General features: G+C 37.1%; 1 non-coding gene across 1 annotated transcript; it reads left to right on the top strand.

Annotated features, from left to right (window-relative positions):
* Positions 1 to 2,531: 2,531 nt before the first annotated feature.
* LOC128289591 (small nucleolar RNA R71) lies at positions 2,532 to 2,638 on the top strand. Its single transcript, XR_008279236.1, has one exon. It is a non-coding gene; the product is annotated as a small nucleolar RNA R71 (small nucleolar RNA).
* The last annotated feature ends 4,234 nt before the right edge of the window (positions 2,639 to 6,872 follow it).

Genomic DNA, 6,872 nt, shown 5'->3' with positions numbered 1-6,872 from the left:
CTCATGTTCCCAATTTCAGCACGTGTGATTTGCAAATTTCAAATTTTGGTGCATCTGACATTTAGTACACGCCAGTGTTCATCGGGCATGTAGGTTCACACGGCTGTGTCGAACGACCGTGTCTAGCTTCGTTCGCTTCTCCCACGCCCGTGTGTTCAAGCTCCACGCCCGTGTTAATTTGTCAGGTTTGACCATGGGTGGTAGACAAGGGCGTGTCTCACGCCCGTGCTATTTTAATAGGTTCGACCATGGTTCTTCCACACGGGTGTGTGGCACGCCTGTGTTGTTTTGGTAGGCTCGACCACGACCATATCGCACGGTCGTGGCGATTAATCGTAGCCCATGTTGGGGAAATCTTTTTCCCTATTTTCACACAGCCTTAAGCACACCCGAGTGCTTGGCCATGTCTCTGTGGAAACACCTATATTTTAGATTTCTATTAGTAAGTTAGGAGTTAAGTACCAAAATTTAAAGAAATTAATATTGTTAGTGCTCAGGTTGCCTCTCGAGAAGCGCTTATTTATAGTCCAAGCTCGACTTACCTCTCCGTTGAATAATCACGGTGGTTTGAGGAGTTTATTCTCCTCATTCTTGCTATCAATCTCATCAAAATAAGGTTTTAAACTGGTGTTGTTTACATTAAAAGTGCCGAACTTGGGATGACTCACCTCCACCATAACGAATGGAAAAATATTGAGTACCGTAGGAGGGATTTCCTCATTTAGTGTGGTAGTGACAATGTGGGGATCTGCGGCATCTAATAAGACCTTATCACCAACCTTAAGTTGATTTGGAGAGAATCGGGCTCGTTTTGTCGTAGTTTCTATTTTTCGGGTGTTCTTGGTTTGTGCGTCCGCCATTCATCGAGTTCCTCGATTTGTAATCTTAGATCTTCATGAACAGGTCCTATATTATTGCTTGAAAATGACTCATGTGCTTCCTTCAGACTCATTTCATGTAAAGTAGGTTGTAACATATTGTCAGTTCTAGGAGAGTGAGTTAAACGATCACCTTCAATTCCCGATGTGTTGCCAGTATTGCGAGCTTGAAGGGTGATTGTTTCGTCTCCCACACGGAGTGTGAGTTCACCTGTGCCAACATCAATAATTGTTTTAGCAGTTGCTAAAAAGGGCCTTCCTAGTATTAAGGGAGTGTTACTATCCTCTTCTATGCCTAGAACAATAAAGTCAATGGGAAATATAAATTTATCAATTTTAACTAGCACATATTCAATAATACCCGTAGGGAATCTTATAGTTTTATCTGCTAATTGAATGCTCATCCTAGTTTGTTTGGGTTTCTCGAGACCTAGTTGCTTAAACATTTTGTAGGGCATGACGTTGATACTAGCCCCTAGATCAGCTAATGCATAATTAACTTCTAAACGACCAATTAAGCAAGGAATCGTAAAACTCCCTAGATCTTTTAGTTTTTTGGGTAGTTTATTTTGGAGAATAGCCGAGCAAACTGCGTTTAGTTCCACCTGCGATGCCTTATCCAACTTCTGCTTATTTGCTAAAAGCTCCTTTAAAAATTTCATTGCATTTGGCATATGCGATAGAGCTTCAACAAACGATAAGTTAATATGTAATCTTTTCAAGAGTTTAAAGAATTTACCAAATTGTTCATCTAGCGGTCTTTCCGTGTCACGTCGGGGTATGGCACATGAGGTTTATATTTGACAGGCACTGGTTTGTTTTTATTATATTCTACCTTACCTTGACCTTTGCTTACCATAGTTTCTTGCCTCAGTTCTGATTCAGGCTCAAAGACTCCTTCATCATCTTGGATATTAATTGCGTTGAGCTGTTCCCTTGGGTTGGGTTCAGTGTTACTTGGCAAGCTACCTTGTGGTCGTTCGGAGATTAGTTTGGAAAGTTGGCCTATCTGAGTTTCGGGCCCTTGATCGACGCTTTTTTATTTTTAAGTGCTATCTCAATGTTTTGAAAACAAGTTTCTGACACCGAATAAACTTGGAGAGCATCTCTTCAAGGTTCGACTTCTTTTCCTGCTAGTGGGGTGGTTGTTAGTAGCCCGAAGGATGTTGTGGTTTTTTATTTCCTTGACCGCCCCACGAGAAATTGGGGTGGTTCTTACAACCTGCATTGTAAGTGTTACTATATGGATTGTTCTGAGGTCAAAGATTATTACCCATGTAGTTTAATTGCTCGTTATCCATGTTGTGGCCATAAGGTTGGTATTCCGAATGGCTTGTTCCACCTCCGCTTGCTTCGCACTGCATTACTGGGTGAACCTATGAAGAACTAAGAAAATCATCAATCTTTTTATTTAAGAGTTCTACCTGATTATAGAGCATGGTGACTGAATCGATGTTATAAACACCAGCTATTTTGGTTGGCTTTGTCCTCATGACTTGCCACTGATAGTTATTCAATGACATCTCCTCTATAAACTCATAGGTATCTTCTGGTGTTTTATTGTTGATGGTTCCACCTGCAGTTGCGTCAACTATTTGTCGAGTTGAAGGATTCAGGCCGTTATGGAATGTTTGTACTTGGAGCCAAAGCGGTAACCCATGGTGAGGGCACCTTCTCAATAAGTCCTTGTATCTCTCCCATGCATCGTAGAGGGTTTCTAAATCCATCTGCACAAAAGAAGAGATATCATTACGTAATTTAGCAGTTTTTGCCGGCAGAAATTATTTTAATAGAAATTTTTCGGTCATTTGTTCCCAAGTAGTAATTGACCCTTGTGGTAACGAGTTTAACCACTATTTAGCTTTGTTCCTCAATGAAAAAGGAAATAACCGAAGATGAATGGCATCATCAGAGACACCATTGATTTTAAATGTATCACAAAATTCCAGAAAGTTTGCTAAGTGAGCGTTGGGAACTCCATCCTGCAAACCATCAAACTGAACAAATTGATGTATCATTTGAATAGTGTTAGGTTTTAATTCAAAAGTATTTGCAGCTACAGTAGGTCTAACTATGCTAGATTCAGTTCCTTTTAAAGAAGGTTTAGCATAATCATACATACTGCATGGAGCAGGATTTTGATTAGCCGCAATTGCAGAAGGTAGCTGATTGCCTTACTTTTCAGCCATCTCTTCGATTGGGGGTTGAGTATTGTCTTCTTGCTCTTTCTCTGTGTATCGTAATCTTCGCCTTATTTCTCTTTGATTTCTGCAAACTGTACGATCGGTTTCTTCGTCAAAAAGTAATGGTCTCGACGGGTTTCTTCTAGTCATAAACTATAAAAACCTACCAAGAGAAAGAAATAGTAGGTTAATAAATAATAATAAAATTAAATTGAAGAAAAATAAATGGCTAAAGTAATAAAAATTGAGCGTTCTTAATATTTTAGCTCCCCAGCAACGGCGCAAAAAACTTGATCACGTGATTTTGTGATAGGTTTTAAATATTTATAATTAATCGTTCTTGAAGCTAACTATTATCGCGATGTAGGCAAGTGTACCTATCGAACATTAGTATAGTTTTAGCAAGACCAGATTGTCGAACCAAAGGAACTAAAAGTACTAGAATAACTATCTTTTTATTATCTAGCCTAAGAATAAAGAGGTTTTTGTTTTAATTAACTAATTATCTAAACTAAGAATGCACAGAGAAAAGAATTGGGGAATTGCTTTAAGGAAAAATCGTTGACTTAAGACAATACCTAAGGAAAAATCCACCTAGACTTTACTTGTTATTCTGGCTCCGAATCAGACGATTTATTCATTCAACTTGTTCCATAGAGATCCCTAAGTTATGTTATTATCCCTATTCAAGACTAATAATGTCTAATCCCTGGATTGAATAACTGAGACTTTTCTCTAATTAACACTCTAGGGTTGCATTAACTCGATCTATGGATCCCCTTATTAGGTTTCACCCTAATCCGGCAAAATCTTGTCACCCTATGTCTAGGTGCACAATCAACTCCACTTAATTATGATAAATGTACTCTTAGACAGGGTCTATTCCTCCTCTGAATAAGAGCTTATCTTGAATTAGTATCCTGGGATATCAAAACAAGAATTAAGAACACATAATTAAGAACAAGTTAAATATTTATCATACGATTCAGAAAATAATAATAAGATTCGTCTTAGGTTTCATTCCCCTTAGGTATTTAGGGGTTTTAGTTCATAACTAAATAAGAAAACATCTCAGAAGAATAAAGAATACAAAACATAAAGAAAACCCAAAACTCACGAAGGGAAATTGAGGAGAGATCTTGGTCTTGATGATGAATCCGCTCGAGATGGATCAATCGGCTTCCTTGGAGTAATTCCTTACTCCCCCTTCTCCCTCTCTTTTTCTTCCTCCTCTAGGGTGTATTTATAGGCTTTGGAATGCCCTTTTAGCCCTCAAAATTAGCCTTTTCCGAATTGGACTCAACTTGGGCTCGGCAAGGACACGCCCGTGTGCGATTACTTCATGCCGTGTTCAAGCCTACCAAATTGACACGGCCGTGTGGTCCACCCGTGTGAATCATGCTTCGATTCTGCCAGATTGACACAACCGCGTGGGATGCCCGTGTGAGGAAGTCTAAGCCGTGTTGAGTTCGTTTCTCGTTCCTTTCGCTCTCATATGCTCTCCTAAGTATAAAACATGAAATTAAAGCATTAGAAGCATCAAATTCACCAATTCTAATGAGAAATCATCCATAAAATGCCTTAAACATGGGGTAAAAATATGTATAATTTACGGTTTATCAACTGTTGTTGTTATTGTCTGCAATTTCTTTGAATTATTCTCTCTAAATCTATGACTGCTACAATAAGTATACCCCTACTACAAGTCATACACTAAACCCAGAAAGAAAATATTAGTGATAATATTTAAAATAAAAGCGACTCTATAACTTAAAATTTTCCTAATTGTTATTTTACATGTAAAAATTAAAATTAAACTAGTAACATTGCCTCCCCAACAACGGTACCAACAACTTGACTGCCTCCGGACGTACTAACATCTAGAATGTGGATACTATAATAAAATATAGAAAGTCAAGGCAATATCCATAAGTATATGGGTTGAGTTGTAATATAGTTTTACAACGAAGTATATGGTTACTTCGAGGATCGTGCCCAAGGGAGGCTAATGCCAGATCAACTCTAACCTAAACACTAAAATATCTAACTAGTACTCTTAAATTAGTTATAGTATGAAAATATAAAATAAATTATTTTTAGGGTTTTCAGAATAATAAAGAAAAAATAACATAAAATAAATAGACTTTAAGAGATAGAAAGGGAGAATAAATCAAATATTGATTATAGGTGATCAGCTCACTTCAGTAATCTCCATCAACTAGTCGCTACCATACCAGGATCTTCTGATCTTCCACTAACATAACGAGTCAGGAAGAACCACTTATCTTCTGACCTCACGTCATACCAATTCTGAGTTAATTCCCACCTTATGACTTCCCAATGTTGTCAGACCTAAGGTTTGTTCTACGTTCTTCCTTTTCCAAAGAGCTAATTTGTTGAGTAACCCTACAAAACAGTTAATATAGCATACCTCCACTCACTAATTCCCTATAAAGGGAGTAGTTCCTCATGCCTTTCATAGACAATATAGAATCGATGTAAAGAGAAAGCATGCTAATTGAAATGACAAGATAGAGTAAATGAAAGAGCATGATTGTATTAAGATTAATCGCGAATCCACAAAATTTGAATGCTTCCACAATTTAGATCTCTTGAAATCAACAAGAACAAGATCAATAAATCTAAAACCTAAAAATGAAAGAAAATACTAAACTAAATTTTACACAAAGTTTAGGCTAAAGGAATGGTGTCCATAATAAGGGACAAATGAGCCTACTTATAGTCGTCGTCCTTAACCCTAGGTTAGCTAACATTTCCGAGCTTTAAGTTTTATTATGCAGACCAAAACACCCCTACTTCATGTTTAATTTCTGTCACAGAGTCGATGTCGCGACACACCAGGACCTATGTCCCGACATAGCAATCAGAATACTCCTCCTATCTTTAGATGTATGTCGTGACACCATCAGTCTCTGTCACAACATCGAAGGTAGTATTGAGCTTTCTCCATTCTGCTCCCTCTGTTGCGACATCGAGTTATCCATGTTGCAACATAGTGAGCAGTATCCATTTAGTACACCTTCTAATGGATTCTGGGTGTGATACAATATGTTGGAAAATCAACTAAGAAAATGGTTAAAACAGTTCAAGCAGAAGTGTACAATTTTTCAAAACTAAGCCACTTTGTGATATTTATAGTAATAAACATTTACCAAATGGTACCTATGGATTGTGCGAGTGGATTTGATTCAATCCTAACTGAGTGACATTCTCTACTATCCTCATAACCTGAATTGCGACGAGTGTCAGCTTGAGCAACATGAATCAAACAAAGAAAAAAAAGCAATGTAATTACTTTTAGTAGGAAAGTAATTTCTCTCTAGCAGAAACAGATAAATATCGCAATTCCTAGAAAATAGAATTTATTCTCAGATAATAAATTCCTACTATTTTATGGCAGAATAATGATGTATCAGACTTATGATTTTTTTTCAACTGGTGTCATCTATTTATAATGAGAGATACAAGAATCATGGTTAAACAAACTCTTATAAAATAATCTTATTTAAATAGAAAACACTCTCCTATTGTTAGGCTTGAAAATACCAATAAGGGGTGAATTGGTATTTTAAAATTCTTTCCGAACTTTTTTAAATGATAAGAAATGAAAGAAAAGCTTGGACACTTATAGTGGTTCGACTCCAATTACCTACCTCCACTACCTTGACATACCTCAACCAAAGATTTCCCAATTCAATATACTTGAATTAATACAATTCATGGAGAATGTATAACCTTTACAATCCTTATCTTTTTCACAAGGTTAAGTTAGATCCTACCTTTTAGTTTT

Source organism: Gossypium arboreum, chromosome 2, assembly GCF_025698485.1.
Source record: "Gossypium arboreum isolate Shixiya-1 chromosome 2, ASM2569848v2, whole genome shotgun sequence".
Lineage (NCBI taxonomy): Eukaryota > Viridiplantae > Streptophyta > Magnoliopsida > Malvales > Malvaceae > Gossypium > Gossypium arboreum.
The sequence above is the reverse complement of the archived record's forward strand: the minus strand, read 5'-3'. Positions and strand labels throughout refer to the sequence as shown.